General features: G+C 39.8%; 1 pseudogene across 1 annotated transcript in view; it reads left to right on the top strand.

Annotated features, from left to right (window-relative positions):
* The first annotated feature begins 7,268 nt into the window (after positions 1 to 7,268).
* Positions 7,269 to 13,587, top strand: part of LOC114256065 (bifunctional nitrilase/nitrile hydratase NIT4B-like) — a 43,111-nt pseudogene continuing 36,792 nt past the window's right edge. The window contains exons 1-4 of the transcript XR_014363344.1: positions 7,269 to 7,303; positions 7,424 to 7,526; positions 8,266 to 8,301; positions 9,448 to 9,609. The product of XR_014363344.1 is annotated as a bifunctional nitrilase/nitrile hydratase NIT4B-like (transcript). The remainder of the gene's footprint in view (positions 7,304 to 7,423; positions 7,527 to 8,265; positions 8,302 to 9,447; positions 9,610 to 13,587) is intronic.

Below are 13,587 nucleotides of genomic sequence, written 5' to 3'. Positions count from 1 at the left end.
ATCTCTACGGGGTAACCTGCGAAATTTACAAAGATCATAAGAGTCTTAAATATCTATTTACACAGAAAGAATTGAAAATGAGGCAACGACAATGGCTAGAATTTATGAAAGACTACAATGTAGAGATCCATCACCATCTAGGCAAAGCTAACGTGGTAGTAGACACGTTGAGTCGAAAGACTACCAGAAGTTTGGCATGTACCCTCATTCTCCGCAAAATCAATGGACTGCCCGTCAACATGATCGTGGAACCCACGTTGGTTGAAGAAATTAGAGCATGCCAATGTGAAGATAAACTTTTAAAGAAAAATATGAGGAGCAAAGAAGTACACCCGATCCTGACTTCACTATAAGTAATGGGATGCTAAAATTTCGAAATCGAATTTGCATACCCAACATTCCAAAACTCAAGAAGAATATATTGGTAGACGCCCATAACTCGAGGTTTGCGGCTCACCCTAGCAATACAAAGATGTATCACAATTTGAGGGAACACTACCGGTAGATAAGAATGAAAAGAGACATAGCCAGCCACATCTCCAAATACCTGCATTGTCAACGTGTTAAAGCAGAACAACGGAGACTTGCAAGAGGGTTGCAACCACTCCCTATTTTTGAATGAAAACTATGGACTTCGTGGTCGGGCTACCATAATCAGTCTCGAAGAATGATGCAATATAGGTTATAATAAACTGATTAACGAAGTTGGCGTATTTTCTGCCAATCAAAATCACGTATTCCCTTAATAAGTTTGCCACTTTATACATCAAGGAAATCATTCGATTGTATGGTACCCCAGTTTCGATTAGGAATGGCAATGAGGCGGGGGTGGGGGTGAGGGTGGGGATCACACTCCCCGTCCCCGATCCTCGATGGTCAAATTTCTCCCGTCCCCGGTCCTGATCCCCGACGGGGAACCTATCACCGCCCCCACCCCCGTACCCTAATGAGGATCGGGTTTCCCTGACCCTAAACATTCCCCGGCTATAAAAAAAAAAAATTTATCTGCAGAAAATATAACCATTTATCAACAACAATATCAACATCATCATCAGCAACAACAACAACAACATCATCAAGCACAAAAGCAAAAAACCTTCATCAACAACAACATCAATATCATCATCTTCATCAACAACATCTTCATCTTCAGCATTTTCAGATCTGAAGAACAAACCCTAAAAACATGGAGGAGCTGACATTGACGCCGACGAGAGAGAGGAGCGGCAGTGAGGGAGCAAAGAGAGGAGTGGTGGTTGTGTGTGAGAGACTCTGCCGACGCCGAGAGAAAGGAGCAGTGATCGTGTGTGTGTGTGTGTGTGTAAGAGAAAGAGAGAGAGAGAGGAGGCGATAGAGAGGAAATAGAGAGAGGAAGGCGATAGAGAGAGAGGAGAGGCTGTTTGTGTTTGATAGAATGGTCACCAAACCTAAACACACACACATATATATAAATCGGGGGCTAAACAGGGCGAGGACGGGGCTAAAAAATGTATCACCGTCCTCGGCCCGAATAGCATCAGGGATTTATTTTTGATCATTATCCCTGACCCATCAGGAGTATTTTTCGAGAAAAAACCGCTCAATTCGGGGTCAGGGGATCGAGTCCTCGCCGGGTCGGGTTCAAATTGTCATCCCTAGTTTCGATCATGTCTAATCAAGATCCCCGCTTCGTATCTCATTTTTGGAACAAATTGCAAAAAGTTTTGGGAACAACACTGAAGTTTAGTATTGCTTATCACCCACAAACTGATGGACAATCCAAAAGAACAATCTAGACTTTGGAAGATATGTTATGTGTGCTTGCTAGACCTTAAAGGTAATTGGGATGAACACCTACCTTTAGTGGAATTCGCCTAGAACAACAGTTACCAAGCAAGCATTGGAATGGTACCATACGAAGCACTGTATGGAAAGAGGTATCGATCATCTCTGTGTTGGGCAGAAGTCCGAGACAGAAGGTTGATAGGCCTTAAAATCGAGCAAATAACGAGTAATAGAGTTCAACTCATCCAACAGCGAATTCACACTGTCCAGAGTCGCCAGAAAGCTATGCAGATACATGGAGACGGGATTTGGAATTTCAAATAGGAGATCACGTGTTTCTAAAGATCTCACCAACAAGAGGGGTTATCCGATTTGGGAAGCGAGGAAAGTTAAACCCATGTTATATCAGGCCATTCGAGATACTAGAAAGAATTGGTTATGTGGCATATCGTCTTGCACTGCCACCTGGACTGTCCAATGTCTACAATGTGTTTCACGTTTCAATGCTTCGGCGGTATCTTCGAGATTCAGAGCGTGTTGTTAATTAGGAGGACCTGGAAGTTCAAGAGGATCTCTTATGAAGAACAACCAGTGCAGATTCTCGATCGTCGTGATCAAGTTCTTTGAAACAAGACTATACCTCTTGTAAAAGTTTTATGGCGAAATCACCGTGTTGAAGAAGCTACATGGAAAACGAAAAATAAAATACGGGTCAAATACCTACACCTCTTCGAAAACCAAGGTACGACAAGTTTGGAGATAAACTTCTATTTAGGAGGGGAGAAATATGACACCCCAAATGTTCAATTAATTTAACACCATATTAATATTAAATTTTGGAAGCATGTGATTTAAAGAGTTACATGTTATTAAATTTTATAATATTAAAAAAAAACAAATTATAAATAAAAATAGTACATTTGTATACTGAAAATTATTTAAAAAAAATAATTTTAACTTTATATTATTATTTGATATTATTTTTTGAGTATTATGGTATTTTTATTATATTTTTCCTAGATCAAAATACACTAGAATACAACATTTTCTATAAGACGAAAATACGTGCGCCCCAAGTTATCTTGCTACCACATGTCTTGCTACCCACGCCTCTTCCCTATATATAGATGGCAATCATCTAATGCATCCTTACCATTTCCCCAAACTCTCTTATTCTCTCTCTGCTTTCTAGTTGTTTTTATAAAATTTTGAGTTTAGTTGGGAGTATTTAGTGGGTTGCAATAAACGGAGTAAAAAGTTGGAATTAACGCTAAATTGAGTTATATTTTTTACCTTGAGTTACCATAACATATTTTACGTATGTTTTAAGTTACCATAATTGATTTTATACAAGTTATGTTTTATAACTTATATTTAGATTTCAAGTGTGTTAATTATTTTTTGAAACTCTATTTTCTTAAAGTGAAACCCATGGATATGATTGTTTAAATTTTAAAAATTATTTGACAATAATTTTATAAATATTTATTTTTGTAAGTACCATCACGGGAGTCCTATGCCTTAAGGGACTTTTTTTTGGGGTGAATAAGTCATAAATTAAAAAGAACAAATAAATACAAACTACAAGAGGCATACCTTAAGAGCTAATCAACTATACAAGATACAGACAACAACAAACCAAAGCAACAAGAAGACAAAAACCTCTTCAAACACCACATCGCTTCTGATTGGTCACTTTGTGGCCATCGGTTTGTCATAGATCCACTGACCTCTATTCTGATTGTCACTCCCGTGACCTCTGTTTTGTACCATGGTTATGATTATTTGCTCATATGATTTCCGTATTCTGTTTCGATTATTTAAACTTAGCTATGTATATCAGTTACCAAACAAATCTCTGTTTGGCCGAATAATTATCCATGGTAATTTTTGTACCCTCACGCTCACTGTATAATTTTTATCACTCTGCCATGTGCTTATAACTGTTATCCCTTTTCAGGTGATGAGATTTAGCAGGATCGAGATTGGGAATAACTCGCAGTTTTTTTTTTTAATTTTTATTTTACTAGTTGTAATTCTGGTTGGACTCTTGTAATAAAATAAAGCCCAAATGACTATTTTCCTTTTAAATAAACTTTTTGGTACCTATTTATTTTATTTTACTTTATCCGTTTGCACTACTAATACAAAAATTTTAGAATTATTTTATTTTTATTGTCATTGTTGCGGCGCCTAACCCTTGATTACTGAGGTTGGGTCGTGACATATATACATAGACTACTCTATATACTCGGTAGAGTGTATTGCTCGTGCCCACTTTACCGCACCTACGTCGGGATTGAAACTAAGGCCCTTCGCGCACTCTAGGCACTAAGAAGTATATTTAACCCCAACAAGAGATTATGGAGAATCAAATCTAGGTTTTGAATGATGAATTCAAATGCCTTACCACTAAATTAACCCCTTATTAATGACAAAACAAATTAATATTTTTTAAAAAAGATTAATTAAATTATAGCTTCATTTGAGGTTGCAAACTTCAAATTGTGTGTTAAATTGGCCAAATACCATCTTAATAATTTTGTGATTTTGTGTTTGTACGAGCACAAAACAATTTTATCGTATAATCCTATTGACCAAGTTTGCACTTCTTCAAACGTTGTCGCTTTGCTACCTGAAAATACAAACGTGAGCTAGTTGGCGGGTGTGTGCCGGAAAGCTCTCCAATGCCTAAGTTAGCAAAATAGGTAATAGACACAAAAGCTCTATGTATTTGAAAGTAGGAATTGCAATACCTATCCATAGGTCATGTCATGAACTTTTATAGAATCTGCCTGGCACAATCCTAGCAGAGTCCTCCCAAGAATCACACTCCCAAGGATAATGCCTATGCTAATAACATTCTACTCACTAACCAAATGAGATGGTTAGCACAATCCCAATAGGACTCTAACTCTCCTTAGTAAAGTCCTAGGAGTCTCATGCCCAAGGATAATGCATATCCTTAGAACACTCTCATCACTACAAGCCAAGTGAGATAGCCACATCTTTATGCTCGGATATACATTCCTGACCAAGTTGCCTTATCTCAGCCCCTTGCCGTTCGGGCTGTGTAATCAGAAGCCAATCTACCAAATGGCACCCTGTCGAGCTACACATAGCTCGGCCGTCTCTATTGATAACATCTCGGTCCGATAAAGGATTACCTTCAAATAGCTAGGTCTAGACCCTAGTAACCTATCTTTGACCGGTCTAGTGTCTTCTTAGCCCAAGATCGAGTTACACCAGCTCTTATCTCGGCCCAACTGCCAAAGAAGACTTTTCCTAGCTCGATCCAATTTGTTCACAAATAACCCTCTCAATTGCCCCTTAATTCCATCTGCATAGCATGATGGAGATTATTTCCCTCCAACCGAGCTAAGAACGCCCAGCTCTGCTGAGCTAGAAAGGTTGTTCGGTTTCATAACTTATTCGGCCCCAATAAGTCTTGTCAGTTGCTCAGCACGTCTTTCCACTAATCTGGCATGTCTAACACGACATCAATCCTAGGATACGTGGCGTGCCCCTATTCTCCTATTACAGCCGCCATACACCTCTCAAAAATTTGAACAGCCCCGCCGTTTTGCCTTCAACGTATATATCCTTCGAGTTCATAATCGTACGAGGAAGCGTTCTTTCTGTGCCTTGCCAAGCAAACTAACTCGTTTAACATTAACCCTACTAACCTTATTTGGCTGAGATAACCATCTCGGTCCAAGAGTTCAAAATTTTTTTTGGTCAAACTTGCCAATTTTCATTGGCCGAGATAAGCATCTCGGTCAAATAATGTAAAAAATTTGTTGGTCAAACCTGCCAACCTTTATTAGTCGAGATAGCTGTTATCTCGGGCAAAGAGTGCAAAAATTTTGTTGGTCAAACTTGCCAACCTTTGTTGGCTAAGATAAGCATATCGGTCAAAGAGTGCAAAAATTTTGTTGGTCAAACCTGCCAACCTTCATTGCCCCCTAGTTGGTCAAAGAGTGCAAAAATTTGTTGGTCAAACCTGTCAACCATCATTGGTCAAAATAAGCATCTCGGTCAAAGAGTGCAAAAATTTTGTTGGTCAAACTTGCCAACATTCTTTGGCCGAGGTAATTGTCATGTTGGTTAAAGAGTGCAAAAATTTGTTAGAAAGAGTTTGGTCAAACCTGCCAATCCACTTTGCCCCCTATTGGACAAAGATTTGTTAGAAAGAGTTGGTCAAACCTGCTAACCCACTTTGCCCCCAGTTGGGCAAAGATTTTTGCGTGGTTGGTCCTTCTTGTCGACCGTGTTAACTTTCGCCGAAGGCTTTTTGTTCGACATCGATGTTGTGTCGAACTCTGTCTTGGTGCGCTCCCTATCTTCTTTTATCTGGATGTGTTGGTGCACTCTCTCTGTCAGGGCTTCCATAGTAAAGGGCGGCGTCATTGTCATTGAATCCCTCAACTTATAACCCACTGGTAGACCCCATTTGTACTGTGTAATAGCTAGGTTAGTAAGACAATCTTCTACAGAGATGAAGGTCTCCCAATACCTGTTATTGTAAGATTTCAACGTTTCTTTATCACCCATGTCAATGGCAAGCAACTGATTTACCTCGACCAGTGTCTTGGTGTTCGTCTTAAACCTGGTGACAAACATCTCTGCAAGTTGTGCCCATGAAAGGATGTTACCTTCTGACAACTTTTCAAACCAAGTTAAGCCCAGGTCACCCAAGCTTGACAGAAACAAGATACACATTAGAGTTTCGTTCCGCCGATGTATGGCCATAACTTTGCAAAAGTGGCTCAAGTGCATGTAGGGGTCTGACTTCCCCTCATAAATTGTGAACGTAAGCTGGTTGAAGTCCAAGGGCAGTGGTGCGTTTTATATTGCCAGAGCTTTGCAACCTTGCTAATGCCTTGTCGATTAGTTTGTAGGCAAGGTGCGGTACTGGAATTCCAACCTCAACGCTTCCGTGCGGTCTAGGTGCTAGCCATTGTACAGCCGAGATCCTCTGAGGGTCATGGGCTTGGGCTTCTTTTCTCTTTCGCGTCCTTTCTTCTAGAATAGTTCACAAATCCATCGATCTAGGTAACTCGGTGTGCTGAAAGGTGGTTTGGTGTGTATATGAGAGTCGATAATTGCTTCATTCTATGTGAGACCTCTTAGTCCTCGTTCTCTCAGACCTGGAGCAATGAGTCCTGGAAGTTCTTGATTGAGTGTCGTCTGCTCCAAGGCTTCTGCTTTTAGAATGCGAAGGCGTGGCTTGCCTGTCGTGATCTCCTGAGTGATAAGAATGTGTTCTTTCTTCCCGAAGTTCCACCCCTACCATGCCTTTGCCCTTTATTTGGCGTTTGATGGCCTCTATGTCTGATGCCATTTGCCTTATCAATTCATCTTGCTCTTTTATGCGATCCTTTAGAACCTGGGCGTCCATTCTCCACTTCTGTCCCTCTGGACTTTGAGAGCAACGAGGGCTTAAACCACGCTTTTCTAGTGCACCCCTCTAAGAGTTCCATCGCCGAGGGTCTAAATCTACCATGGGTGGAACAAAAGGCAAATCCTCACGTCTCTTGTCCTCTTCTAGAGTTTATCCATCAACAGCAGACTGAGGCAAGTCTTCGTTATGTGCCATTGAAATCAGTTGAAGAAAAACTCAATCAAAAAAATTTGTTCTTTGTGATCTTTCCCACAGACGGCGCCAATTGTACGAGCATGAAATAATTTTATCGTATAATCCTGTTAACCAAGTTTGCACTCCTGCAAATGTCGTCGCTTTGCTACCTGAAAACACAAATGTGAGTTAGCCGCCGGGTGTATGCTGGAAACCTCTCTGATGCCTAAGTTAGCAAAATAGACAATAGACACAAAGCTCTATGTATTTGAGAGTAGGAATTGTAATACCTGTCCATAGGTCCGGTCATGAGCTTTTATAGAATCTGCCTGGCACAATCCTAGTAGGACTCTAACTTTCCTTAGTAGAGTCCTAGCAAAAATTACACTCCCAAGGATAATGTCTATCCTGATAACACCCTACTCACTACCAACCATGTGAGATGGTTAACACAATCAAAGTAGAACTCTAACTCTCCTTAGTAGAGTCCTAGGAGTCTCATGCCCAAGGATAATGCTTATCCTTCGAACACCATCATCACTGCAAGCCAAGTGAGATAGCCACACCCTTATGCTCGGATATACATTCCTGATCGAGCTACCTTATCTCAGTCCCCTGCCGTTCAAGCCGTGTAATCGGAAGCTGATCTACCGAATGGCACCCTGTCGAGCTACACATAACGAAAAATTCTATTCCCACACACCTAATTAACTCAGGACATACACTTAATGAAATTTTAATGTAATGACAATTATATCCAAAATTAAAATGACCATAATAGATATCTACCAACACCCATAATATTATATGAAAAAATTCTCTGTATACATCTTTTGAGAATAAAAAAATCTCTATGTATACCTTTTAAGTTAAAAAAAATAAACCCTAATTTCTATTGATAACTTACAATGTCTTTCTTGCAGATACTGGTTCGTGACAGATTGTTGGGCTTATATAAGGTACTAATAAATGAACAAGATTCATCAAATTTGTAATATTGTAGATCAACAAATAAACTGATACTATATCTCTCAGTGGAGAATAGATTACATACCAATTGGTTACAACAATACATTGCAATACACACACAAACAGAGAACATAAATTGCTTATGACTCTTTATTCCTCCAGGTCCAACCAATTATCAAATTGCTGAAATAAACACTAGTCGGAACAGGGGCACTACTAGTTTCAGCAGTGTTGCAAATGTGGAAGTTGGGTAAATCAAAAGTGTGGAAATGAGGGTTAAGTGGTGTGTACACAATAGTTATGAGTGAAAGATATAATTGTAATTTTTAGTGTGTGGATTGAGAAAATTAATCAATAAATAAATTAATAGAATTTTCCACACATAGCTCGGCTGTCTCTATTAACAACATCTCGATCCAATAAAGGATTACCTTCAAATAGCTAGGTCCAGGCCCTAGCAACCTATCTCTGACCGGCCTAATGTCTTTTTAGCCCAAGACCGAGCTACACCAACTCTTATCTCAGCCCATTGTATGACCCAACTTCCAAAGAAGACACACGATGATGATGAAATTGCAGATTTTACTTGCGATTTCTCCATAAGTAACAAATAGTTTACTTTATTCTTTTTGACAAAATTGAATTTTAAATACATGATTTCACTTCATGCATAAACTATCTTAGAACATCTCCAATGGCCCCATTGCTATAATATAACAGCTGTGTTGAAAAATGATGCTCCAATGGTTGAATATGGCAGCTGCCATTTGTGCTAATTCAACCAAAATTAACTGTTTCCCTCTCTTCCTCCCTCTTTCCCAGCCAAAACCAACTGATTCACCATTATTTTTTTCCAGAATTCACTACAAAAAAAAAAATCAATATTTTTTTTTAATTTACCCAAAATCAGCAAAGTTTTTCAGAATGAAGAATTTCATAGCTTCGAATTAGCAATTTCATAACTTCAAATCAACAATTTCATAATATAAACAAAACTAAATCAGCAATTTTAGCAATTTCAAGACAGTTTTTCAGCAATTTCAACAATTTCATGACAGTTTTTTTTTACATAATCAACAATTTCAACAAATTTCATAAATACCTGGATTTGCTATTTATTGTTCATATTCCAACAGATTTCAGCAATCAACTTCTTTTTCTTTGTCTTCATCTTCATCTTCTTTGTGACCATCTTCATCTTCTCCATTGTCTGTGAGAGCTACATACCACCACCATCTCTGCTGTGTCTTCTTCTCCGCCTAGAGTTTGGAATTGTGTGTGAGAGAGAGAGACGGACGGTGAGTCATAGCATTGAAGGAATCGATGAAGAGATCGCTAGTGGTGGGAACAAATGAAGAAGAGAGGGATGAAGATAGAGAGAAAGAGAAAGACAATGGATCGAAATGAGAGAGAGTGAGTTGATAAGAATGAACACAGTGGGTCTGATAGATATTATCAGTGAGAAGATTCCAGGCTCTCATCTCAGCCGTGGATTAATTTTTCATCCAACGGTTAGACAACGACTCTTTTTGTTCCTAAAAGAAATAACAAAATTGTAAAAAAAGTAATTTTGATGTAATTTTAATGTAATTTTTAGTCTTTATTTGAAATGTCATTTTTATGTTCCAATGTAATTTTGAGTATTTAAATTTATTTTTTCAAATTTTCAATTTTTTTTTTCATTTTTTATATTTGTCTAGTCGAGTATAATATGAATATATAATTATTTTTTTTTACAAACAGATAAAAAAAGGTCACAAAAGACAAAAAATAAACAAAAAAAAAATTAAAAAACCTATATCCAAACAATATTTACAAACTTGGAGGGAAAGTTGGTTGAGATTTGTCAAAATAGCGTGTGTACCATTGGAGCACCATTGTTATAATTTGACAAATTGCTACTATTTATTGCCAAATTATAACAATGACAATAGTATTATAGCAACAACCATTGAAGACGCTTTCATATTTTAGTGATTCTACTAGACTTAAAAATAAATAAAATAAATTTATTGTAAGTATGGAATTTTTAGAATTTATTATTTTACTTGAAAATCATATATTTTCAATTCCATGGCAAGTCTAAAAATTATGGGGAAATACTATAATACACCCTCTCTTAGAGGGTATGTACCATATATAATTTATAATTAAAGAAAAAAAATGGCATAATTTCTTCTTTTATAAGTCATAACTAAAAAAAAAAAATTCCTCATAAGTTATGTCATTTTATTATTTAGTTATGACCAATTTTCTTCTTTAATTATGACTAATGAGATCTTTAATTATATATCATGTATTATTTCGTTATGACTTTCTATTTTTTTTATTCTAGTTATGACTCAGAAAGAATAAAATTATATTATCTTTTTTAATTATAAGGTACATACGATACATAGCCTTTGTTTGTGATGTGTGTTGGTTGTTTAACTATTTTAGCCTGAGGCTAAAAAGTTTCGTTTGTGATAGATTTTTTGATTTTTTTGACTTTTATGAGAGAAAAAATGAAATAATTATGAATTCGATATGATATTTTGTCTTATTTAGCTAAAAATGATTTATTTTGTTTTATATAACTATTTTAACCCAAGTGATCTTCTCAAACGGACCCATAATATTTCAAACCTTTTTTTCACATAATTATCATTTTTTTTTTTAAATTTTCAAATCTGTATTCAGAAAGTGAAATTTTACCATTGTTATTGGGTTGGACAATTATTTATTTATGTTATGGCGGTGTAGTGGCTTATGCTTAGACAATCTACCCTCAAAATGTAAGGGCATCCACAATGGATGTGTTAAAGTTGTGTGTTAAAATGTGTTATATGACAAAAAATATTAAAAATGGGATCCAAAAATATATATTAAGGTGCCGTTTGGTAACACTTACGTTTTCAGTTTTCTGTTTATATTTACAAAAATTTTAAAAACTCAAATAAAAACTTGTTTGGTAAAATTTTTGATTTATAAATCAGTGGTCTCAGTTTATAAATTTGGCCAAAAAATGAAAACACAAAAAATGTGTTTCCATTTTGAGTTTTCAGTTTTTTTTTTTTATCACCCAACATTAGCTACCACCCGCCACCATTTTCCACTACCGTCATCCGCCGCCACCACCCACCCTCTACCACCACCACCTGCCGCCACCACCCACAACCCACCTACTACCACCAGCCACCACTGCCACCACCACCCACCTGCCACCCACTCGCCATCACCACCCATCCCTTGCCACCACCACCACCACCCACCTGTCATCCACCTGCCACCACCCACCACCTGTCATTACCATTCACCGCCCGCTACCACCACCCGGCACTTACTTGCCGCCACCACCACCACCACCGCCGCCACCACCCACCACCTGTCATTACCATTCACCGCCCGCTACCACCACCCGGCACTTACTTGCCACCTCCACTCACCACCCACCCGCCACCCACCACCACCGCCCACCTGCCACCCGCTCGCCACCACCATCCACCACCACCACCACCCACTCGCCACCCACCTGCCACCACCACCCACCACCACTATCACCTACCCGCCACCACCTACCACCCGCCACTGTCACCCACCCACCCACCACTACCACCACCAACCGCCACCCACCTGCCACCACCACCACCACCCACCCACCTGCCACCACCACCCACCACCCACCCACCCACCCACCACCACCACCACCACCACCACCACCACCCGCCACCTACCTGCCACCACCCGCCATCCGCCACCCACCTGCTACTACCACCCACCGCTGCCACCACCACCGCCACCACCCACTCGCTACCACCCATCACCCGCCACCGTCACCCACCCACCCACCCACAATCACCACCCACCACCTGCCCGCCACCACCCACTACCACCCGCCATCCGTCACCTACACGCCACTACCACCACCACCACCACCACCACCCACTCGCTACCACCCGCCACCGTCACCCACCCACCCGCCACCACCACTCGCCGCTCACCACCCGTCACCTACCCACCACCTACCACCACCCGTCATCCATCACCCACCCACCCACCATCACCACCCACCACCCGCCGCCACCACCTACTACAGCCCGCCATCCGTCACCCACCCACCCACCATCACCACCCACCACCCGCCCGCCACCACCCACTACCACCCACCATCTGTCACCCACCCACCACAACCACCACCACCACCACCCACTCGCTACTTCCCGCCACCGTCACCCACCCACCCGCCACCCACCACCCGCCACCTACCCACCACCTACCACCACCCGCCATCCGCCACCCACCTGTCACCACCACCCACCACCCGCGCACCACCCCACCCGCCACCGTCACCGTCACCCACCCACCCACCCACCACCACCACCACCCACCCGCCACCATCCACCACCACTAGCTACCCACCACCCACCATCACCACTTTCCACCACCGTCTTCCGCTGCCACTTGCCACCTGCCATTTCTCACTCTTTTTTATATTTTTTAATTTTTTTAAACATTTTGTCAATTACCAAACACGTTTGTAGTTTATGTTTTTCTAAAAATAAACAAAAAATAAACAAAAATCAGTTTATAAAATTTTTGTAAATATAAACTGAAAACGTAAACGTTACCAAACACACCCTAAGAGTTTGTTAATTTAGTGAGTGAATAGTGAATGACTGGTGATACAATGAATGTGTTAAGGGGTATGTTAAAAATATATATATATATATATATATGTATATATAATAAATAAATAAAATAAATAATTTAGTTTAATAAAAAATTTCAAATCTAAAATTAAATTTCAAGTCCAAAAAAAGATCTCAACAAGTAAAAAAAAAAAAATATTGTCGTTGACCGGTCAATCGGCCGGACGTCCAGCCGGTCAAAAAGTAAGACCAAATTTTTTTTTTCTTTTCTTTGAAGGATTCGGAGCCGGACGTCCGGCAGGACTTCCGGTCGAATCTGCAGTTAACACACATATTAACATCTGACACTAATACACACGTTAACAGCTCCATTGCAGTTCCAAACAATACCCTCAGCTAGCCAAAACTTGGCACCTGACACTAACACACAACTTAGGGCTAGTTTGGCATGTACTAAATAAGTCAAAAAGTCAAAAAGTCACTATCTTATTTAAGTCACATCATCTTATTTAAATTACATCACCTCTCTAACACATCACATCAAACCCAACCCAAACCCAACCCAAACCCACAAATAAGTCAAAAAGTACACTTTTTTAAGACATTCCAAACCAACCCTTAGTGTGTCCATTGCGGCGAGCTAGAGAA

The sequence above is a fragment of the Camellia sinensis genome, chromosome 3, assembly GCF_055761805.1.
Source record: "Camellia sinensis isolate YWXY chromosome 3, ASM5576180v1, whole genome shotgun sequence".
Lineage (NCBI taxonomy): Eukaryota > Viridiplantae > Streptophyta > Magnoliopsida > Ericales > Theaceae > Camellia > Camellia sinensis.
Note: the sequence above shows the minus strand (reverse complement) of the source record. Positions and strands in the feature narration are given on the sequence as shown.